Below are 25,917 nucleotides of genomic sequence, written 5' to 3' on the forward strand. Positions count from 1 at the left end.
CTGAACAGCGGAGTGACCGCCTTCATCCGTGTGTCTTGTGTTTGTTGTCACAGGCTGGCAGAGGTGGACAGATTATCTGGAGGGTGTGATGAAGAACTATGAGTCCACAGCACAGGTTCTCAAGCACAACTGCGAGATGAATGGCCATAGAGAGAGCTGCTATAAGCTCGGCGTTTACCATGTCACCGGCAAAGGTCAAGCCGGGTCGTATAGATGATAAAAGCTGAGAGTGATGGTTTTAAATTAAGCCATCTACTGAATCTGTTAAAGATAACTTAGAATGAGAGAGTTAGCAAATACTTATTATTAAAGTTTATTAAATACATATTATCTGTTAGTGGTTTGAATTAAGATCCAATCCTTGTAAATTTTTGCAATTGCTGTGTAAAAAATGTCCACTAGATGGAAGCATACTCAAGTTCAATTGAATCCGCACATACATTTGAGGCTTTCTGGCGAACTTCTTACTATGGTCAACAGATTGTGGTGAACATTTATTTATTCATTGAGACAGACTTTTATATTTTGATATTTCAAAATGTCCACTTCATTCACTTAGGTTTGCTGAACGTAAACGACTAACTGTATTTAAAATGGCTTTGAATTCTTGAAACTTTTAAGTTTTTTATTTTTTCCTCTCTTTGACTCTGTTTAAGACTAACATATAAATATAGATAGATAGATATTTTGATATGGTTTTCATATGTAACACATGTCTATAGTGCCAGATGGTCTGATGGTGACCTCTGTCCTAGTGTGAATTTGAGGTCAGTTGCTGCTATTTTGGGGATTTGGTTTGTATCATTTAAATACAGGAACCAAATAGTTTTCATGACCCTCAGCTCTGTTAACTGTTCATAACCCTTACAATTTATTCTCGAACGAATAATAACCCTTATGAGCCGGTACTTTCAAATTAATCGGAAACCATCAACCACTGTAATCTGATTCACAAACAAATGACTCTTAGGAAACGTTTTTTTTTTTTTTTTTTTTAGTGAATCAAAATCACACCAGTGTAGTCTGATTTCTGATTCAGAACGAATGACTCTTGGGCATCGGTTCTTTTCAGAGAATCAAAAACAAACAGCGAGTCTAGTTCCCAAACGATTGATTCTTATGAACTTGCTGTTTTAACTTTTAAGTGAATCAACTTTTTTTTCTTCAGTAAACTGTACAAACATTAAAACCTTAAGGCAGTAAAAGTAGTAGAAAAAAAACCATAAAAAAAAATATGCAACAAGAATACAAACAGATACAGACGTATTGCCAGGGTAACATAAAAAAGAAAAAAAGAACAATGTTTATTCCTTAAAGGGATATTACGCCACAAAATGAAAATGTTGTCATATACTTCATAACGTTACGGTTGAACTACTAATGGCAGATTAGTATTTTGAAGATGCTTTTCATATTTTCTGGACCTTCACAGTGTATTTTACTTGGCAATCTATGGGACAGTCACAAGCCTCCTGGTATTCATCCCAAATATCTTAAATTGGGTTCCAAAGACGAACAAAGCTTTTACGGGTTGGATTTGGAATGACATGGGGGTGAGTGATTAAAGACAAAATTTTAATTTTGGGGCAGAGTATCCCTTTAAGTGAATCAACAGGTTCATGCACGACTGGTGTTAACACCGGCATGGTCTGATTCTCGAGCAAATTACTCTTATGAACTGTTTTTTCCCCGTGAATAGTGCAATCAGTGTAGTCTGCTTCCCAGTTCATTCATATAAGTGAATCAGAAACATACAGCATGACTTGACTTTAGAACGAGTTTAGTGAAACAAACTTGCGAAAGACTTTTGGCAACAAACTGAAACTCCTGACCGCAGAAGATACAATAAAATTCCTTTAAAATTTACCAAAGATTTCTTCCTCAGAATGGCATTAAATTCAACAATACGATTCCCAGGAGCAATATGGAGGTGAAGATGCTCAGGCATTCTTCACCTCCATTGTCACTGCAGCAGCAGCAGCAGACTGAAACCAAGCCCTTTCTCAGCTATTCAGCAGCAGGATCAGATTGAGCCAGTAGCCCCGCCCCTCATTCGCTATCCTCCAATAACATTGCAGCAGGATCAGACAGAGGACGTAGCCCCGCCCCCTGTCGGATCAACGGACAAACAGTCTCTACGCTCACTCACGGACACTTGCCGCTCCTGCTGGAACATCAGAGGCGCGCGACTGTTATTTTATGTTGTTTATATTAGTTTGCTGGATGATCGCGTGCTGCACGTAGTAACGGTCGCAGCATCCCCGCCCGCGCTGGAGTTGAGCACGGATCGTGAAGCGGTGAGTTTCTACGCTGTTTAGTTGCTTGTGATGCGCAGTGTGCTGTTATGAGCGGGATGTTAGCTAACAGGCTACAGCAGCAGCAACAGAAACACGCATGTGATGATATTAATAGCGACTAGAGCAGCTCTGACCGGCGACATGCTGTTAACGGACTAAAGATGCGACTGTTTGGGAGGAATTCATTTATGTGTGTGTGTGTGTGTGTCATGCGCTGGCTGCGTGTGGTTGGACGACTTTTGTGTGAACAATCCTCGGTTCTGATGATAATAAACTAGGCTTGCGGCTGGCGTGTACGTGTGTGTGTATTAATCTGCAGGATTAAGTTTATTCTCGTGGTTGATGTGGATCAATGCAGGATAACGAGTGTTTGTCTGGAGGGGGTTTCATGTGCCCCCCACCCCAGTTTGAATCGGGGTGTGTCACACACACACACACACTCGCGCAAACGGAGGTTGATTTGTCACTTAGGAACAACCTAATTTCTTTCGAAATTTACCATATTTTCTGCCAAAATATAATAGTTACCACATGTACTACTGTAGAAGTGGCACTGGCCACTGTTGTCATCACAAAAAAAGATATTAAACACAATTCTGGCACCGTTTGGAAGAGTAACGTTACCTATATTGATGTCTTACGATTTTACAGTAGGATAACTGTAGTACAATTTGTGTTTTGGTTGTTAACAATCTCATCATGGACAATTTTAATGGAATATGTGTTTAAAAAACAGTTCTTTTGTTTGCACATCTCAAAACGAACCGAAAACGATGAATCAGTTTTTATTGAAGATTTTAGGCTGTATTTATACCTTTCTTGACTTTTTTATTTTTATTTGTAGTGTTCTATTCCGATTCACCTGCTTTATTGGATTCGTTTGGATATTAATCTGGTACAGTATTGAAACTTTTTCTAAAAGAAAACAAATGCTTAACTAATGTTCAGGGAACCTGTGTGTTGGTTTATTACTCTCATATTAAAGGCTAAATTTAACAAGTGTCAAAACTATTAAATGCAATTGCAGTTTGTTTTAGATGAAATAATTAACACTCAAAAACTGAGTGGTTTACAAACATTACATTGACAGAATTTGAAATTTTTTTTTTTCATATGAAAAGTAACAAGGTTTATTGTAATTTTTAAATGGAAGGCAAACTCCAAATAATGGTTGATGAAGTTTTGTTCTTCAGGCATCAACAGAAAACATCAAAATGGAGATTGAATTGAGTCATCTCTATTGTCAACTCATTATAAATGTGTTCCAAAATCATCAATTATGATGCTCAGTATGCAAGCAGACAGTTCACTATGTTCTGAGCCACAATGAATGTGTTTATACTGATCATGAAAGTTGCTGGTCAATAGCATAGAATCCATTCAGAGTCTTTCTGCAGTAAACTCAAGCTTAAATACATTAATTATGTCTTCCTCAGCACTTATTGATCATATTTGGAAATGGGACAGCCTTTCGGGATCCTTCTGTCTGAATAGAGCACAGTTATGTGATGAAATCAGCCTAAATCAGTCATGTTAAGAGCCTGATACTGTAATGATCAAAAGAGGAAACTAGCCACAACTCTGATAACTGGACAGTCAAGTTTTCTTAGGATTAGGATACGATACGCTCATGAAATGTTGGGTTATGACTAACTATGGCTCATATTCAGATGTGTAAGTACAAGCTGGTTCATGATGCAATTTGAACCTCGAATTGTTCTCTCTGAAGTATGTACAAAATGAACTTCTGTTCATGGTTGTGATTCTTCATGCATATTGTCTAATACAAAATTTACAGATGTTTTCTCTGTTAAAACACTGTTACTGTCAAAAATGGCACATTTCAGGTACGTTTACATGAAAACAGTGTACTAAAAAAAACATTTTCCTTTTGTGTTTTTGAAAAGTTTCATGTACAAATGACAAAGATCTCACGGATCTGCTAAAATGACTAAAACACTGTATTGTGTTTGCCAGGCCAGTAAAGTTTGCGCTTTTTAAGGCCCCCAAAATGCCATCACTTTGTAAATGAACGGCCAAAAAACATATAAAAAGTTGTCTGTTTATAGTTGAAACCAGTGTTTTGTAAACCGTCCCTACAATTGCAAATTGCATAGTGCAGTTTTATGATGCATTCTCAGCGTTGCCACTAGGGGCGCTGTCACATTTATTAGTGTTAAATTCTTCTTTTACTGTCCGTTTTTTTTTCCATTATAGTGGAGCAATAAGTCGAGAGCATCTGGGCACATTCGCGTGTTTTCCATTGTACATTAACAAGCACAGCGCAAGTGTTGTTTACATTCAGAGGAAAGCATGCACATCTGTCGTGATACCAGAGATTGTCTTACGAGACGAGAGAGTATGTATTACTTGCTAATGGAGAAAGTGTAACTGTCGACTTGGATCAAGTGTGCCTTTATAACCAATCACATTTGAGTTTTTTGCACCTAAAAAGTATTCTCGTCGTTTCATAAAATTACAATAAAATAACTGATGCCACATGGAACATTTTGTTGATTTTCTTGCTACCTTTCGTGGTAGGACCCTTGGTGTCTATGGAGGTTCAGAAAGCTCTAGGATTTCATCAAAAACATCTTAATTTTTGTTCTGAAGATTGTTCTTTTCATTTTTGGGTGAACTATCTGTTTAAAGGGACAGAAAACATCATCAGAGCAAAGATCAGAACATGTGCTTTGGTGCGGATGCTAAGATTGTTGTTGCTAACACTAACTTAGTGTGAACTGAGTGATCTTTGCCTTCCTCGAGCAGTGAGGTTGTTGTCACTAAAGAATGCACGCAAGGTAGGTATAATTTGACCATGTGTTTGCTTTGAGTTGGCCAAGACTTTGCTCACCTGTAGAGTATTTATGGCCTAAAAGAGAAGTATCAGTGTTTTTGAGTTGCTCTGTTAATCAGATCTCAACTTTATGCAAAAGCTCAATTTCCTTTGTTAAATATAGCTTTTGGTTTCATGGGCCTCTGATGAGTATTAGCAGTGTTATTGTATTGTCTGTCAGCATTGTTTATAGTTGAAGCCAGCATCTGGCATTGCTTTAATCCCCATAAACACTCTCGCTTCATCACTCTCTTGCTTTCCCACACTGTCTGTCTGAGCGCTTCCTCTCTACATAAGAAAGCTTTGTCCTTTTCAAGGCAGATCCTGGTGTTGCTTAGAGCTGAAATACTGCTCCAGTGCTGCTGTTTCTTTGGCTGCACAGGTGGAATAACTTTTTCTTTCTTTTTGTTGATCTCTGACTTACTTTCTGACTTAACTGTGTTTTTAGGGCTGTACTGAATTCATTGCAGTGGAAGAGAGTTTTGTAAGGATGCACATTATATTACGGTGGTTATCAGCCATTGTTATTATTATATCTATTGGTTTATTTAATGCTTTTTTGGTACCAGTCGGTATAAAATAATGTAAAGTTAAAATTCACATTATTAAAATTAACGTTATGTTAATAAAGCCTAAATTGATTTTATCTCAACTTCAGTTTGGCATTCCCAAATGTGACAGATTTTAGTGTTATTAAAAAAAGTTCACCAAAATGTTTATATTTTTTTATTTTAATAAATTTTGATCAAATGTAACATGAAATACAATAAAAATAATTGTAAAGTTTTCTAGTTGACTGTTAATGAGTTAACCCTGGAAGTCACTGATAGAATAGGTTAAAAGTGATAAAGAAATCAGTTCAATATTGAATTGAATTCATTTACTTTTAGGAAAAGTGTGCTAGTTATAATACAGGGTTTAAAGTTCTTCGGCACCATGCCAGATCTCTGGTGTGCAGCGTTTGGCTAAAAAAAAAAAAAAAAAAATCCCTACATAAAAAAAAAACAAAAAACATTGATATCACTTTCGAGTAGGGATGCACCGAAATGAAAATTCTTGGCCGAAACCGAAAACGAAAAAGAGGAAACCTATAGGCCGAAAACCGAAACCGAAACACCGAAAGAAATTAAGCCAATTATTAGTACCATTGCATTTATTGCTATGACCGTGTACTAACTTTACTAAAATTAAGACATTGCAATTGCATAAATTAATATTAAAGTTTCAAAGATAATTACAATTAGATAACTTATTTAAAAAAAATAACATAAAAATACATAACTACAAATTATTCAAATATGTATTAAACACATTGCAACAATAAAATTCAAACTAAAAATGTATCCCACTCATGTGTATATTAAATAATAATGTACAGGCCTACTGGCCTGCAGAAAGGTTTTAAAATGAACTGTTCTCTCATAAAAACAAAGTGCTTGGCGCTTGGATCATTTCTCGTGCGCGCTGCCTTATTTCCGCATCCAAGTAATGGTCTTTATAACGCAGATCAAGCACATTCGCGATGAAGTGCAGAGGATCCGAAAATATCTCAGTGAGACTTGTGCTAACAGACTCTATAAGACTGTACTTTTCTTTGTTTTCACTTCGTGGTCCGTCTTAATCTCTTTGTTATGAGACGCTTTAGTGCTGCGAATAAACGAATAAGAAGAGAGAGAATGTTCTCTATTAAGACCCACTGGTGTGAATGTCGGGGGGAGCTCGTGGTCTGCGCTATGCAGGTGCACGTGCAGGTTGCGGTTTCTGTTTGCGTCATCACAACATTTCGGCCGTGTTGTTTCGGTGATAAAAGTCTATCGGCCGAAAACCGAAAGGCCATTTTCGGCCGAAAATTTTCGGTGTCCGAATATTCGGTGCATCCCTACTTTCGAGTCCATGAGTTTGCCTACCAGTGGAAAAAGAGGAGCGCAGCTTTCATTCTCAACCAAACTTACATTACTAGCCAATCAGAATTTCTTTGCTCTAATAAACAATAGATGTGCATAACATTATCCAACTGCAGTGTCGCAGCCCTGATGAATGGAGAAGCCTGACGTTGAAAAAGCTGAAAGGCACAATGTTCAAAGATGTCCATCTAGTGCATATTTACATAGAAAAGCAATAACTTTGCCATAGTATCCTTTCAAATGTTAAAGTTGGTGCAGTCATCGCATGCTTTGCATGTGCTGCCCCATCACATCCCCCCACCACATCCCGCCCCGCCCCTGAAAAAAGTTTAGGCTCAGGATTTTTTTTTTACTTTTTTTTTTTGCTTTAACTCCTGACAATAGATTTTCATAGGTTTCCATAAATGTAGTTTCATAATTGTATTTATTTTTAAAGAATAACAACAAACAAAAAAATGACAGCGAGATTGTAGCATAAGAAACGTACCAGCTGTGTCTCATATAGATGGCTGCGCCCTCTGGAGGTGACATTCGAAGGCTGCATACGTCATCGAACCTTTCTCATTTCAGAAAACTAAGTAGGAGACTCCGAATGCCACCTTCTTTTAAAGGAATTCGGAGGATGCATGAGGTGTATCCTTCCCTACTACAGATAACCCACAGTTCTTTGCATCGCCGTAAACAACCATAGTTAATTTGAAAAATGCCAGCGCCGGTGCAGATGTGGTGTTAACAATTTACCTTAAATCGCCTCCGGTAAAAACGGATAAACTTTGTTTTTAATATTCTACTATTTTTTTTTCCCTAAGAGATGTATGTTGTAAGTAACCTTTAGCTCCTCAGACACTGAGCAAAAATAAAACAAGTAAAAACATTTACATTTTCCTTCATTTAAGCAGTGTGAGTGCAAGTAGAGAGCAACGATGCTCTAAATGCTTTGGCATAGCAATGTGATGCTTCCTGTTTCCACCCCGTTCTATGAAGGCCATCTCGTTTAATTTTAGGTTAAGGACACTTCGTATTCGCATCCTACAGAGGATGCAACCTCCACAGGATTCGACCTCCGGAGGGTGCAGCCTTCTAAATGAGATGTCTAACTGGCCAGATAAAAATTTAATTAATAAAGAAGTGGACAGTGGAAATTGTTGCAGTGTAAAAAAAAATATTAACTACATCCAGGCCAGCAGAGAAATCTGTATTGACATACATCGGCCTAATTTCCTATGACACTTAGCATACATCTTGAAACCGGTTTACCTAGTTGTAAAAATGTTCTTTTGTCCAGATCCTAATTGAACACAGTGTGCATTGACGTTTCTTGTGAGGATGCAAGACCCATCTGGCCTTGTGCGATTTTTCACAGATTACATTTGTGAAACGAGACCCCCCTGCTCCACAAGGGCCTACCTTTCCTCTTTGTGTGTGTGTGTGTGTGAGGATTGCAGGACTTGTTCTGCTTTGCTTCCCTGCTCAAATGACAGGGGTTTTCTGAAACACAAGCCTCGCAGGATGGGTGTGTGTGCAATCGCTCACTTGAATGAGGCCTCATGTTTACATTATGTCCATTGGTGATTCAGTAATGCAAATAAATCGCTTTTCTTTGCATGTGTCTCATGTTCGGACGCAGGCCCGGCTGCAGGATGAAATGACTGAGGGGGCATGTGAAATTGTTAAGGGGGCTTAACTTTATTACACCATCAAAATGCTTTGATGGCTGTCATGTTCATCAGCTGTACTCTCAATCACAGTTTCAGTGTCCTTTTTGTGGTCTGAAATACGCTGCATATACTTTATGTCCATTTTTAATGATATTAATGATAATTCACATTTTAGCTGAAACTGAATTGCTGATAATATCACACGTTCAGATATTTGCTCGACAGACACCGAATGGCGCGGGGTTGGATAAAACCACGCCCCTTGCTTTAAATTTAAACAACTGTATTTTCCATGTGACTTAAAGCTGCGGTCGGGAACTTTTGACGCTCTAGCGGTTAATAAACAGAACTGCTTGTGTTTTGCGGAAGAACATCGTAGCCGGAACTACTTCTCTCTGTTTATGGCTATGAAGAATCACAAAGGTACTGGGTTACTCCGCCGCGGTACCCCCGAAGCAATCTAAAATAGTCTGAATATAAACACTTATTATAGGTGCACCCTAGTGATTCAGGACAAGCCAAAAACACGGTTTGGAAAATGGATTCATGGTGTACTCGCTTATTATATACATTTTTCTACATTTTGAACACAAACAAAGTTACGGACCGCAGCTCTGATTGGTTGTTTTTTACCGGGAGCGATGGGATGAGCCAGATGAGCTTGATTTTTTTCACAGATTATCTGTCTCATATTCTACTGTCAGGACATAATAACAGGTTTAATAAATATGTAAAAAAAAATTTTTTTTACAAAAGTTCCCTACAGCACCTTTAATACCCACATCAGGAAATCACACAGCCTACAAAAGATAAGCCAGCGTCATTTATTATGAATAATTAACCCTTTCACACTAAAGTTTAAAATATTCTAACTGACTCACGAGAGTAAGATTTTTCAAGGCTACAGTTATTTTAGAACGTTCCCCCTTAATGTTTCCATGGCAACGCGTCATATTTGTCACGTGAAACACCGCATTCACAATAATAACACTGTCTAACAGATGTAGGCTATCCTTCATTTCGTTTTTCCTTTTTTATTCGAAATATTCACAAACTTACTTACCATATCACCTATCCTATATGCTGATTCTCAAATATGTGTAAGTGAGTGTGTTTGGTCGTTTAAAAATCTTTATAACAATAGAGTAAACTTTATAGATAGCCTACTTACACTGTGTTTATCTGATTTTAAAAACACACGTCGGCAAATTACATTTGAATAGATTGTTTTTGCTGCTTTCACAGACTCCAAATGTAGCCTATTGTTTTACCAGTGCTTACGTGTAGCCTATTTAAATGAATGAAATCTAAAATAAACATTATGAGGTTGGAAACACTGCATAGTTGTGATATGACAACGCTGAGCTCGTCCGTCTCTTGCTCAGCGCCGACCAACGCGACACTAGCACTTGCTTCCACAGACATCAGTGTGTATTTTACAAACTCCAAATGTAGGCTGTTATTTTACCAGTGCTTATGTGTATTTAAATGTCTGAAATCTAAAATAAACATGAAGAGGTTGAAAACACTGCATAGTTGTGATATATGACAGCGTTGAGCTCGTCCGTATCTGGCTCAGCGCCAACCAACGCGAAAGATATTTGAATCTGGCAGTAATGTCACGAGTCACAACACTGAACATTCTAAATCCCATGGGGATAAGGTTAAATTATTATTTAACTCAAAAGGTTTACCATTTATTTTTAACCATGAATACAAAAATGAAACAGAGGGGGCACAAGTCAGATCTGAGGGGGCATTGCCCCCTTTTGCCCCCTCGTGGCGCCGGGCCTGTTCGGACGGCACATAATGGTGTGTGTTATGGGGAGATCCAGAAAGGATGTGTATATTTTAAGCTACGGGGCCATTTGGCAGGCTGTGGATTTTGTGTGCACGTGTGTCTGTCTCTGTGACTATTTATGTTTCTGCTGTCGGTCTTATAGGCTCTGAGGTTAAGCGGGGAGACTCTTTAATTAGTCTAATGAGCACGGTATCTCTAGTTAGATATTATGGCAGCTGTTTCATTAGCCTGTTGCCTCCCAGACTCCCTGTAATTTAAGAATTGACCGGTTTGCATTACTGCAGGAATTACTACGTTGTCCACGAACGGTTGCCGTTTCCATTTTCATCTGTCACTAGAATTGGCTTTTATGCGCTGTGCATCACTGCATCTGTGTAATTTAGAGGAGTGTTCAGAGACCTGTAGTTACAGTGAGGCTAACAGTGCAGATTATAGAAGTCTCTTCATGAGTGTTTTTGTGGCTGTTTCAAAGGAATCATGGGAGAAGTTTGCAGTAGTGAACTACAGTACTGCTCTCACACTCCGCTTCTGTGTAAATAAGTATATAATGTCAATAACAGAGCAAACTTAGAGGAATACTGTATCCCACAATGATATGTACTTGACCTTTTCTTGACATTAAAAAAAAACAATTGTTGGAAAATTTGAGGGTAGGAAGATTTGTTTTGATTGAAGTCTCTATATGACCACTAAGGCTGCATTTAATTGTTTAAAAATACTGTAAAAACATGAATTTTGTGGAATATATTATTACAATTTAAGTAGTAGTGTTGTTGTACATAGATAACTAAATAAATAAATAAATAGATAAATATGTAAATTAACCCCTTAACTGTCACGCACATTTTTGAAGGTCAGAACTCCTGTTATAAATAATGTAGGTTTTTGAGGAGCACTCTTGTCATAAATTAATCTATTACCTTTCCTACATAATTTTTTACAAAAAACTTTTTTTTTTCAAATAGAAAATGGCCAATAAATACTAAGCTATGTATTTTATATCACGTTCAGCCTAAAAATACTATGATTTGCTTTTGTTTATACTGTTCAGCAGCCCTATTTATAATAACGGTTTTATTTTCTTTACTGTATTTTAAAATATCATTTATTTTTGTATTTTCTCATGATTTTTTGAAGAGTAGAAGGCCCAACATTTATTTGTTTTTGTTTTTTTTGTTATTTATTTGTTATTTATTTGTTTTTCAAATGTTTTTTCTGTAGTAAAGTATTAATTAATCTTTTTTTTTCGTAATGACCCCAAACTTTTGAATGGTTTTTGAAATAATAATAATAATAATAATAATTTTGAATTTGCTTTATTTTAAGATTATAACAGTTTTGTTAAGTGAGTCATATGCTGATTCCACTGATACATTCAGTGAAAGATTCGTCAGAGTGATTGAACGCAGTAACTCCTGAAGGGCCTTTCTGTCAGTGAGTAGTAGGGCTGTCACTTTTGTGAAAAAACATTTTCAATTTTTAAGACATAAGTGTTCATTGAATCGATTGTAAAATCGATTTTCCATGTCAAAAAAAAAAAAGTTTCCTTTTTCAACGTCAAATAACGGACGAACGTAAAGAGAGCGCTGGAAACGCACAAGTCAGCAATATTTCTTATTTATCGGCATGAAGTTTCGTGCAGAATAACAAACAGCAACAGGAGTGCAACATTCTCGAAAAAATATATATGCAGAGGCTGCCATAACAAAAGAAAAACATCTCTGCAGGCTTCAACCCGACTGCATTGATTTAGGCAATTAAAAAATCTCCAAGATTATTTTAAATAATGATTCAATCCATTTCAAACAACTGTTCAAAAAAATAAAACTTCAAATGGACTTGAGAACAGGCCATGTGTGTGTTTTATTTTTTAAATTTTTAAATTTTTAAATTTTTTAATTTTTTTATTGAACGTAACCGACACTTAGGCTAGGCGGCATTAGGCAGGCATAATTAAAGGCTAGGGCCATTACAAAATTATTGGACAGGAAACAAGTCGATCAACATTTTTGGGGTCCAGAGCAGAACGTTTTTTAATCACTATATGTCCAGCTGTTGAGAAGACGTGCTCCGACCGCACTGATGTCCCAGGGACACTCAGGTACAGCTGCGCAAGGTGGGGGTATTACCGTTCGCTGTCAGCTTGCAATGGTCATTTCATAACTCAGAATCTCCTGTAACTAGATGCGCGAACGAGGCGAATTCGCGTCTACCGCGCTGCGAGACCGCCAGACGTGCGTAAACGCATCTTTACATTGACTTAAAGGGGGGGTGAAATTCTATTTCATGCATACTGAGTTTTTTACACTGTTAAAGAGTTGGATTCCCATGCTAAACATGGACAAAGTTTCAAAAATTAAGTTGTACGTTTGAAGGAGTATTTCTGTTCCAAAAATACTCCTTACGGTTTGTCACAAGTTTCGGAAAGTTTTTTTCGAGTATGGCTCTGTGTGACGTTAGATGGAGCGGAATTTCCTTATATGGGTCCTAGGGCACTTCTGCCGGAAGAGCGCGCGCTCCCGTATAGCACAGCACTGAGAGCACAACAGACTTCACTGATCAGAGCGAGAGCGTCGCGAAATGTCACAAAAGAAGTGTATTTTTGGTTGCCAGGGCAAGACAACCCTGCACAGATTACCAAAAAAAACCCAGCATTAAGGGACCAGTGGATGGAGTTTATTTTTACAGAGCATCAAAGGAGTTGTGCAAGTGTTTGTGTTTGTTCCCTGCATTTCGAAGATGCATGTTTTACAAACAAGGCCCAGTTTGACGACGGATTTGCGCATCGTTTATTTCTTAAGGATGAAGCAATCCCAACGAAAAAGGGTCACAACCGTGTGTTGGAACCACAGGCGGTGAGTAAATATCTCTGCCTTCTTGTTAGTGCGTCCCCTCCCATGCCGAGACCTGGGTTTGAGCCCCGCTCGGTGCGAGTCGTTGCTGCTGCTGCTCTCGTTCAGTTTCAGCCTCAGGATCTGATTCTGGATCATAAATAAACGGCTGAATCTGACTGTTAGCCATGGTTTGTTTTGGTTGGTTTTGTCCTCACTGTAATGTCACAGCTTCCACATGCTCTCAACGCAAAAGCCTACTGGTGCTCGTGACTCTTTAGCTCCGCCCACACGTCACACCTCCAGCCGGTCGTGTTTTTCCGGGAAAAATCGGTACAGACTATCTTTCTCTTATGAATATAATAAAACTAAAGACTTTTTGGAGTTATGAAGGATGCAGTACTACTCTATAGGTACTCAAGATTAACAGGATATTGAGTGAAAATGAGCATTTCACCCCCCTTTTAAATAAACAAAAATGTTTATTGATGTATAGGTCATATTGTCAATCATCTTGTCATATTGATGCTTGGGACGCAGCATTAGATTACTGGTCTGATCTGTTGCACAGTGTGCAGTATTCAGTGCTAATATAGCCATGGACTTGTTTTTTGGGTAGCAGTCACGAGTCACGACTGCCTGTTGTATAACAGCTGACTTTTTTATTTTTTTGTAACAGAAACCTCTGAAACTCGCAGGCTTTCACTCTTGTTCTCGACTGACGTGCTGCAAGTAGTTTCCAGGGTAACGTGAGTGCCAGTCATGCTATTGGCCCACAGAGGAAGTGAGATGTGATGAGGACAATCAGAAATGTCTTGTCTGTCTGCCACCCTAGTTACCAGAGGCCCATATGACCTCACAAAACACCTTCACGCTGATCTCAGAGCTCCTTTGTCTTAGGGCTGGGCGATATGGAGCAAAAAATATATCTCGATATATTTTGCTATATCTCGATATACGATATATATCTCGATATCTTTACAGGAAAAATAACCCCCAAAAAACTACTGCAAAAACAAATATGGCAAATATTACATGTTAAGGGGCCTATGAAACATTTTATTTTTTTCTTCACCATATGTTTTATTGTTACCTAATTCTGTGTTTTAGCATGTGCAATTATTTAAATGCATAAAAACAACTTAATTAGTTAAAAACAATTCTTAAAATAGCCTTATGTGAAATGTTTTTTTCCCTTCAGAAATTCTGTGTATTTAAATTTTTCTGATTATCAAATGAAGGCATAAAACATTCATTTAATTTATCTTTTAATTATTTAAAATTAAGCAAACTTTATTTTTTGGTAAACAAAGGGGATTTACTATTAAAAATAAAACATGGGAGAAATGTTGTGTGATTATTCCTTATAAAATTATGTTCGTTTCATTTTAATAGTAGTAGTAGTGGGCTATCTACATTCTGCTGTACAATAGTAATAGATTTCTGTCAAATACTTTTATTTTGACGGGTTTACCTTTACAGTTCTGTGTATGTGATACCACAGTCTATGATGTGATATGAGCTAGTCTTACTCAAATCAAACGGTCAGATGCTCATGAAGTGACTCTCAGTGCAGTTCTGGAGATGTTCCTCATGTGTTCACGTCTTTATTTAGAGAGAGGAAAGACAATGAAATCAGCTCGAGCGTTATGCGAGCTTCCGTGTTTAATGAATGAAGACGCGCTTCTGCTCCATTCGTTGGCACAGACGCAGAACATGCAGGATTCATATTTAAATAGACTTTTCCGGGTTAATATTTGCAGATATTAGTCCATTTCGCGATTTGATGTAAGTGCATTACCGACTTTTGATTAATTCATTCAAAATTTGACCAATTCCGTGACATTCCGCGTTAAACTGTAAATTCCATTTTTATGACTGGATTCCGCGATTCCGTCCGCGTTTCATTGGGCCCTACAGTAGACATCTGCCTGCCGTTCGCCCTACGCCTTAAAACTGAAGTATCTCCATATAATGGATCCAGTTGTCTTTTTTGTTTTTTGACTAGTTCTCTACACGCGAGGTGAGAGGGGACAAAAGCAAGGAGGCGGGGGGCGAGCGAGCGGGGGCGAGCACAGCACAGGGAAGGCAAACAAGCAAAGTGGCGGAATCAGAATATAAACAATATATCGATATATACGATATGTCAAAATCCATATCGTGTTTAAAAAATATCTCGATATATTTTAAATATCGAGATATCGCCCACCCCTACTTTGTCTCATGATTGTCATGGAATTTTAACCAGCTGTCTGTCACCTATTACAGCTTTAAGCCCCGTCACACTAAGTTTGACACAACAAATCACGTAAAAGTATAAACTGTCCACACATCATTTACCTTCTCTGACAGAAGTTTTCTACTACTACTTATTTGAATCTAAGAAATTTTGGCATTCATGTTCTAATGAACATAAAATGTGCAACACGGATGTTGTGTAAAGTGATGCTTTTCTGTTGATACTTTCTTTAAATTTCAGCATGTTGCTAAGCTAATGGTGCTGTAATAAGCATAGAATCCAAAGCACAAAGACTATATCAATTATATATTTTTTATATTTTTCTATATTTTTTTGTTTAAATGTGCATGTTATGCTAACGGCACTAAGCATAAAATAAAAAAGCACATAACACATTTATACAATATTTTTCTGTTTCAGATGTTAGCATCTTGCCTAGCTAAAGGTATTGTAGTAAGGATTAATCTCACAGCACAAATATTGTGCAAAATTATAATAATGACATTTTTCTCACTTCGTCCATAGGCATTTACATTTATTCATTCAAAAGGCGCTGTTAAAAAGTAAATTACATATGAGGTTGGGCTAGGGATGGGTATCATTAAGGTTTTAACGGTATTACTACTCTTACCGATACTGCTTAATGGTCCGGAACTTTATCGGTATTCTTATCTGTACTTTGTGTTGTGTTACTTTGTGTTGTGTAAGGCAGTCAAAAACTTTGCATTTCTCTGTCTGCACATAATGCGCTTTGACAGATTGCTTGTGTTTCCGCCCTTACATTCAAAAATTTTGTTGCACGTATGATAAACATCGTTGTTTGCATCAACTCTAGTGAACACTGAATCAACGCTGCTGCTGTATGTGACATAGAGGGAGGGCGCCGACAGACCAGGCTCTTGTCTTCATGACAACAATATCAACTTATTTTTACACGCATACACCCAAGCCTACTGATAAAGGACACCGTCAACAGTATTGACGGCGAAACAGACTATGTTTGACAGGTGCAATATTTGAAAATCTATAATTATTATTATTATTTTTTAAATTACATTTATATCTAAATTTATGTCAACCTATAGACTTTCAAACATCAAAATGTCATGAATTAATATGTATTTGTGTACAAAATTACATATAAACATATTTTCCTATTATATATTTCCTGGAAACGCTTCTAACACGCTTGCGTGTCACGTGAAAAATAGGCGCCGATTCTATTTCTAGCATGCACACGTTTTCCAAGATGCGCGTCTCACGCAGGCAGTCTGCAAGCTCTAACCTGTTAACATGGAAGCCGAATTAAAAACCGACACGCCACGCGGCTGAGACACTTGCGCCACTCATCCAGTGTGTCTCCGGCCTTACAGACAGCCTCCACGGCGCGCATGGGAGATCTCGCAGATTTCACAGACAAACGTCTTAATATGATCGCAAATTAGAAATGTTTGGTAAGATAAAATCGGTACCCATCCCTAGGTAGGGCTGCACGATTATGACAAAAACCATGATTGTCGATTATTCTCTTGAAATTGTAATTGCGATTTTATTAATTACAATTATTACAGTTTACATTGAATGATGTTTATACCATTGTTTGATGAAAACACTCCAACTGAAAAACTTTTAGTGCTTTTCTATAGTATTTAGCCTCAAATGTCAACTATATATTGGCTGGTTTCTTCTTTAAATTATAAAAAAGTAAAACAATGAAAGGTATTATAATGTTATTCTAAAACTAAAATAAAAATAATGGGAAAACCCATAAGATAGCATGTAGAAAGAAAAAAATGCATCTTAAGCACGCAGAATAACATAAGCGGACTTTGAACGATTAATTGCTGATTTGACCGGTTATGTAATTGTGGCATCCATAATTTTAATCACGATTAGAAATTCGATTAATTGTGCAGACCTAATATGAGGAATACCACAATCTCAGTACAAACAAAACCGTACTTAGTGTATACAAGTTCACGTTTACTAGAAGCTATATTAGGAAACAGACGGAAGCGAAAGAACAATTGGATGAATTTTTTAGCTCGCTGCAATTTGGTTATTTGCTTCTCTGTGAAGAAAACTAAAAATCTTGCCATAGAATTGGTTACAAACTAGGTTTTTAAGTCAGGAGAGCACATCTCAAAATGCTGTCCGTCTAGGCAGCTCAATATGTTTTGGAACTGGGCAAGAGCGAATGGTCTTCATTGTAGATGATTGATTTCATTAAATCATGATTTGCTCTACCACACACTGAGTTTAAATGATGACACATGGACTGATGACGGCGTCACTCAACGGCACATTCACACGGCTTCCTGACATTGACCTCAGGCACCACTAACATTAGTTGGCTGTACCTTTCATTTGTTTGTTCGTTCAAGAGAGCACTTAAAATGGCATGTGTTAGTGAAATTTATCTCTTACCTTTTATCTAGTTTTTGGTCACCTTGTATGGTCGGTTGCATGCATGTGAGAGACAGAGGAAGAGCGTTGATCCATGTTTGGTTTAGGGCTGAACGATATATCGCTATCGTATCTATATCTAGATATGAACTTTCAAGATATTAATATCGAAAAAAGCAACGATATAGACGATATAGATTTCCCCTCTCCGTGCTCGCCCTGCATACAACTCTGACAGTCACAACAAACATCAGTTTTACGAGTGCCCTTGACTGCAGCGCTAAAGCCAGCGCGCTGCCACCGGCCGCTAGTAAAAGAAAGAAATGAGTGCAGGAAATAATGCGGCCGGTGGCAGTGCAGAATATGACTTGGTGCCAAAACATAAATCATCTTCCATTATTTTTGGAAGTATTTTGGATTCAGAAAAGACGATGTAAACCAGAGTGACGTGTTGATGTGCAGGTCGTGCTTAGCAAAAGAACACGTAGTCATATCATATCGATATCGAGATATCTGGCATGAAAATCGAGATAGGAAATTTTGTCCATATCGTTCAGCCCTAGTTTGGTTATATGTGGGATCTTGGCTCATTCATATCATCCTCACTCGGGATGGTTTTGATCAGTGGTTCTTCTCAACTGGTTTTTCTTCAGGATACAGACTGTTTGTGACCATGTACAGACCTGTAATAGATCTGGACAAAAAGATGAATATCAGCTGTATATGTGTGTATAAAAATATACGAATTTGTCTTCCCTAAAAATACTAGAAATATAAATAAATAATTCAGAGATTAAAAAAGATCTTGACAAAAAGATATCAGTGGATATCAACCATCTCTGCGTACAAAAATATGTGACTGTATATAATGTGGTTTTGTTGACCTACATCTGAAGCACCAGGTGAAAGAGATGTATGAAAAGAGAGCACTGAACGGCTATTTACATGAAGGCTGTGCTGAATTTCTCTAATATAGGTCAAGGCTATCCAAACTGGTGATTGTTGACTGCAGAGATTGTCTCTCATTGGCTCCCAGTCACAGCAACCATCAACAACAAAATGCAAGTTTCTCTCACTTCTCAAACAAGATGTTTAGGAAGAGATCACACGACTCAACTTGAGCACAAACCATGTTACAGTTGAGCAAGCGGGCGAGAGCTAGCTTCCCCTCTCTCACCACACACTCACACACACACACGGGCGCGCTCGCTCGCTCACAGCTGTGTGGGGTGTGTGTTTTGGCGTGTACTTCAGAAGGATGGGAGTGCCTGTAACAGAAGGGTTGCAGGGTTTGCTCTTTTTTTGTTCTTACTCACACACACACACACAGAGACATGTCATCTTTGGCCCACTGTCGTCTGTCCTACATGAAAACAAACATCTCTTGTATTGGACTTCTGTGTTGGGGAAATGTTAGTCCATAGTCTGTTACAAACATGCAACACTGGTGCCGTTTGTCTTGCACTTTTTTAGCAGAAGTAGGTCTCCTCTTGTGTATAATGATATGGATAGTCCCAAGTGACATACCTACACACATTGTCCTGAACCATACACAGTCAGATGAGGAACTGGTACCTGGATCTGGTATTTATGAGGTTCATGACATCAAATGAAGGGGTTTTCAGAATTTTATTAATATATTGTAAAATTTCATTTATTCCTTTGAAATTTTCAGCGTCATTACTCCTGTCACATGATCCTTCAGAAACCATTCTAATATGCTTATTTGCTGCTCGAGAAACCATATTATTATCAAAGTTGAAAATGATTTTGCTTGTGTTTTTTATTTATTTTATTTTTTTCAATATCCTTTGAAAAAAAATATAGATTTGTGTGTGATTATAATTTTAATTCTAATTAGTTATACAACGTGGTCATTCTAAGTAACTGCATATTAATCACACATGGCTGAGAAATTATCCAAAAGATAATTTAAAGCCATTTTTATGCTACACGCAAAAAGCATGAAACAGATATTACAAAAAAGCTTTTGAAATATAATTTGTTTCTATTTTCATGTTTTTTTTGTGTTAATTGCTTTACAAGGTTATCTTTTCCATTACTATTTAATTAGATTGAGATGTTAAATCGGCAGCCATAAAATATATATATATATATATATATATATATATATATATATATATATATATATATATATATTAGTACAGACCAAAAGTTTGGACAGAATGGACACACCTTCTCATTCAAAGAGTTTTCTTTATTTTCATGACTATGAATATTGTAGATTCACACTGAAGGCATCAAAACTATGAATTAACACATGTGGAATTATGTATGGAATTATATACATAACAAAAAAGTGTGAAACAACTGAAAATATGTCATATTCTAGTTTCTTCAAAGTAGCCACCTTTTGCTTTGATTACTGCTTTGCACACTCTTGGCATTCTCTTGATGAGCTTCAAGAGGTAGTCACCTGAAATGGTTGTCCAACAGTCTTGAAGGAGTTCCCCGAGAGATGCTTAGTACTTGTTGGCTCTTTTGCCTTCTGTCTGCGGTCCAGCTTACCCCTAAACCATCTCGATGGGGTTCAGGTCCGGTGACTGTGGAGGCCAGGTCATCTGGCGCAGCACCCCATCACTCTCCTTCTTGGTCAAATAGCCCTTGATACCTTCAGTGTGACTCTACAATTTCCATAGTCATGAAAATAAAGATTTAGTTTTTATTTTTTTATGGCTGCCGCTTTAACATCTCAATCTAATTAAATAGATTGATAAACTATGATTTTTTTTGCATCATAGTTTAGGAGACTTGTGAAATCCAGAACATTTAAATAAACACTTCAATTATTTAATTCTCCTGGGAATAGATTCTTCTTCTGTGTCTAAAATCATTAGTGACTAGTGTGAGTTGGAAAACTGTGCATTTGGTCAATGGTATATTCTGTTTTGTTATATGACATTTATTTCAGATTTTAACTGAAGGCACAGAAAGAGCACACAAAGTCCCAGAACCCTTCACAGATGTGCCTGACTTCGTAGCAGACAGGCAAAGACAGCTTTCGGGAAACTATAAAATAAGTCAATTTGACACTTTTAAAAACCTTCAAAGGTGCATGGCTGTCATAATTCTGATGGTTCTTTCCAAACATATTTGTAGGCTATATATCTGAATGATACACCATTAGTTATGCAGAGTGTCAGACAGTAGTTTGTTAGTAAGTCACAGCTCTCTCCCATGAGCCTCTTCTGTCCGCCATATGGAGATGATGAACTTGGACTGTCCTTGTGCTTCTCTATTTTTCTCTTTCTTTCGTCTCCATTCTTCCCTTGTGCTATTTCATTGCTTTCCTCAAATCTGTTTTTCTAGTAGTGTTCTGATATGTAGTGTTTATGTGATTTAGCTTGTATACATGTATAAATCTCTCTCTCTTTCTCTTTCTAAGGCAGATTATCTTCCAATCTGTTCACCTGTGTTCAGTCGACTGCACTTAATACACTCAACAGCTCTCTCTCTCTGTGTGTGAGAGAGAGATTAGTTTTCTCTGTGTTGGGTTCTTCACATGTTGCCATCAAAGAAATGTGCAGTTCATTAGGCCACCACAGTTTACTGCCAAAAAACACACACACGCACAGGTTTGCAACATAGGACTGTGGGTAACGCCTAGTGTAAGGTCTCAGAACTCAGTGAGACTAAATTTCCTCTGTGTTTCTCATAACATTCACATCCTCTCTACAGACCTCACTTCACTACAAATGTTTTGTATTAAGATATTGATTGCGTCCCAATTCGCATATTTGTTACGTGCTTTAAAATATGTACTTTTAGTTAGTATATCATAAAATGGCAGTTGTCACTGTATGCCACATTTAAAAAAACTGCATCTCTCTTGTCACCTACAGTTTGTGTTCACATGCAAGCATTAAAGGTGACACATCATGAAAACAGATTTTTTTTTTTTTAAGTGCTATAAATGCATCCCCAGTGCATCGACCAACCTAGAAAACGTGAAAAAGAACGAACCTAGTAATTTTTTCCAATATTTTTTTTGGTAGGACTTTCTCTGCAATCGGTCAGATTTCGCTCACCCCTTGACGTCAAAAAGGGATCTTATTCTTATTATAATATTGCAGCACATTTCCACCCACATTTCCACCAACTTCACCACCACCGTGTTTTCGCAAACGGCTACGATGTACCAGTTCAGACACCATGGCAAAAGTTCATGCAAAGCATGGTAACTGTTCTGTCTTTTTCTGTTTTTATCTGTTAATATGTAGTCTAATAAGGGCTGCACAATTAATCAAACTTCTAATCGTGATTACAATTATGGATGCCACAATAACGTAATCGTTCAAAGCAGCAATTAATTGTTCAAAGTGCACTTATGTTATTTTGCATTCTTAAGATGCATTATTTTTCTTTCTAAATGTTATTTTATGTTTAATTTTAATTTTAGTATGACATTAAAGTACCTTTCATATATATATTTTTTTTACAATTTAAAGAAGAAAACAATCTGATTTATAGTAGACATTTGAGGCTTATATTAATATATATTAATTTAAGTAATTATTAGAGCCTGACCGATATATATATAGTTTTGCCGATATTATCGGCCGATATGAGCCTGCTGCTGTTATATTACTACTGGCGAATATGCTGCCGATATGAAATTTTTCAAAATAAGGCCATTCTCAGCTTCTTGTCTGTGTGATGTCACACACGCCAAGGCTTCTCCCACGATTGTTGATTGACACAGCCGTCTGACCACAGGACCTGCCCTGAGTGAGCAGTAAAATCCGACCACCATTATTTCGATGCTGGGGACCTTCATAACTCACTTGTTCTCTAGACGCACATGAAGCCTGCACATGCGTTTCAGACGGCACGCAAACACCAAACTGAATCCTCTTCTGAATCCTCTGAACAGACACATACACATACAATTATGACAAAATATCCACCTCGACAATCATTCAGGTAAACGCAGTCAGTTATGTCTCAAGTGAGCGAAAACGGCTGAGGTTTTCCCCAAAAAAAGCATATTGGCCAGGCTCTAGTAATTATTCAATAAAGAGATCAATAAACGAGTGTTAGTCAGTAAAATGAAATGACTGTTAATTTTTAATAATGCAATTGGGCAGATTCATATGGAACACAGGAGAAAGCGCATGCTTAAAAAACGTGCATTAAAGAAACACAAACCCAGTGTTTATGATGTGCTTTTCAGTCCATGCTTAACTTTGGCTTTATTTCAGTTTTAAAATTGGAATTATATTATCATTATATTGCGATTTGACAACTTTGTCTACGCTTTATTAAAAGCTTATTTCAGACATGTTTGTTTATTATTAAAAAAACAGAAATTTAAGCATTAGAACTAGGAATGGGTGATATGGCTTAAAAAGAATCAGCGATTTTACAACCGACAAAGAAATTGCTCAAAACAAATGTACTCTTTATTTTGTTCTGATTTTCGCTTATGCAGTTTAATCTAAATTTCCCCTTTGTGCATAAGTGTAACAGGAAAAAAGCCTCAAAACATGCTTATAAACGAGATGGCAGGCACTGTCTGACACTAAAAAGCAAACCAATTCCAAACAACCGTTGAAACGGTGCCTTTCTTTGGAACGAGCTCTGCGCTGTTAACTGTCATGTTGTCTGTGTGCAGCTGTAAGGAATGCGGGGGGAGGGCGAGCCCACTCTGAACTACGGAAGCCTTAATTAAGCCTGGTTCACACCGGACGCCGAAGCGGCGGAAGCGGAACGGAAAATCACGTGCAGTCCGGCGCCTGCCTGTTAACACCAGACGCGTATTCTCCCCGGTGGTCGACAATCGCTTCTGCTCACACACCCATCCCCCCGGAATTGACACGGATCGCTCGCGGCTCGCACAAAAAATAGACCAGACACCGAAACTGGCGCTTCACGGCGCTGGCCGGTGTTCTGTCGATTTGTCCTACGCTGTCAGATTTTCCTACCTCCCACTAAAACAGTGGATAGTACAATTCCACAACGAAAAATGCTACTGTAAAGTTATGGTTTATTAACATCTACACCTACCACAACCCTAATCATACCCTTACAGTACTGCAAATACAGGAATTATGTGTTATATTCGCGGTTGTAGCTAGAAGGGATACAGCTACAGGAAACCAACAATAAATATTATTTTCTACCAATTAGATTGCGTTTTTATTAAAGTCTACACCTAATCCAACCCTAAACGTACCCTTACAGTAATGCAGATACATTAAATATCGTTGTTTAGCATGAGACAAAGGACGCGATATTGATGTGCGCATGCGCAGTAAACCCGGGTAGGAAATTCTGACAGGGTAGGATAAAATGTCAGGACACCGGCCGCGGAACGACACCATAGGTTAACATGGGCGCCGACAGGAAGCGCCCTCCGTTCCACGTTGCTTCGGCGTCCGGTGTGAATCAGGCTTATTAAGGGGAGACCCGGTGGTGGAAGTTAAAGAGAAAAACGATTTTCATTAAAAACAAATCGCCCTTAACGTCAAATTCGAGTTAAATAAATAAAAACGATTTATTGCCCAGCCATAATTAGAACAATCAGAAACATTTGCAAAGTTTGAATTAGTTTATATGGTTACGACAACTAAAAAATAACACGCAGGGAACGTTCTGGGAACGTTTAGGTTCCGTCTAGGTTATAAAATTAAACCTAAAATTAACCTTCAGGGAACGTTCCCAGAATGTTCTCTATAGGTAATAAAATAAAATCTAAACATAACCTACAGGGGACATTCTGGGAACTTTCTCTGTAGGTTACAAAAATAAAACTTCAAAATAGAAAAAACGTATATCAGAAGTTTAATATTATATAAAATGCATGATTTCAGTCCAATAGACATGATGATCAAAACCAGTTTTTTTAGCAGAGTAACACAAGCGTCAGTTGTGTCACTTCATCCATTCACAAATACTCTCCTGTGGCCTCATGAGAGAGTAAAATGTCCATCAGATGTGCACGTCAGAATCTCGCCTAAAGTAGTTAAAACCGGGACTACTGATTAGGAGTACTTGTATGAATTTGGACATAATTATAATGTTATGTATTATTTTTCACTTACTATATTGTAGTGAAGCAGTCATATTATTCAGACCGTCCTGTGTGAATTCTTGCTGTGTTTCTCTGCTGCTTTAAGTATCCCAAATTTCCTGTCGGAAACACACACACACTCACACTGACTGTTTTTCCCTTTGAGGGAAGAGATATATTTTGGGAAAGGAGTTAAAAAAAAGTCTTTCTCTCCCTGCTTGAATCTGATTTTGTGTATCAATAGCAACTTCACATCCTCCATTGGTCTTGTGCACCCGGCACTGAAGCAATGCGAAGATGGGAAGTGCATCCGTCTTTCTCTCCTTTCTTATCTTCTTCACCTCATAATGGCTTTTCATGTCCGCTGTCTTTTGTATTCAGGCGTTTTCTGGTTGTTCCTCTGGGGCCTTTAGTTAGCTTCTGCCTGGACACATCGCTCAGAGCCTCAGGCGTCTGCCCAAACAAGTCCCACACACTGAGGGGGTGCAGGGCGGACCCAGGGTTACCCATTATCTGTCCTGCCGAGAGATTCAAAAGCTGTAAGCGAGCCTTTGTCCTATGTGGGAGTGGACGGGCCTTGAACCAGCACACAGAGCAGAGAACAATGTGTCTTGTCTATATTTAGGGAGTTCAAATCAATGTTTTGAGTTTTTTTGCATCCTGTCCTAGCCTATCGTGCTGTTGGGTTTTAGTTTTTCATCTGTGTTTGTGTGACACGTGCATGGCGCGGTTTGACAACGTAGGCGCGAGTTCTCTCAAGGGAAGCTGGGAGAACGAGAACAAGAGAGGAGGAGAACCAAGGGCGAAGAGATACAGCTGTTTGTTTAGCCCCAGCTGTTGCTTTCCTTCATGCACACACTAACAGACAATGAAACATTGTTCTGTGACAGTCAGATTCAGAGGGGAAAAACA

General features: G+C 37.9%; 1 protein-coding gene across 3 annotated transcripts in view; it reads left to right on the forward strand.

Annotated features, from left to right (window-relative positions):
* Window positions 1-2,099: 2,099 nt before the first annotated feature.
* LOC127983679 (ras-specific guanine nucleotide-releasing factor RalGPS2-like) overlaps window positions 2,100-25,917 on the forward strand; it is a 110,488-nt gene continuing 86,670 nt past the window's right edge. For all 3 annotated transcript variants that reach the window (XM_052585892.1, XM_052585894.1, XM_052585893.1), the window contains exon 1: window positions 2,100-2,297. The gene's annotated coding sequence lies outside the window, so the exon portion shown is untranslated. The remainder of the gene's footprint in view (window positions 2,298-25,917) is intronic.

This window comes from Carassius gibelio, chromosome B20 (assembly GCF_023724105.1).
Source record: "Carassius gibelio isolate Cgi1373 ecotype wild population from Czech Republic chromosome B20, carGib1.2-hapl.c, whole genome shotgun sequence".
Classification (NCBI taxonomy): domain Eukaryota; kingdom Metazoa; phylum Chordata; class Actinopteri; order Cypriniformes; family Cyprinidae; genus Carassius; species Carassius gibelio.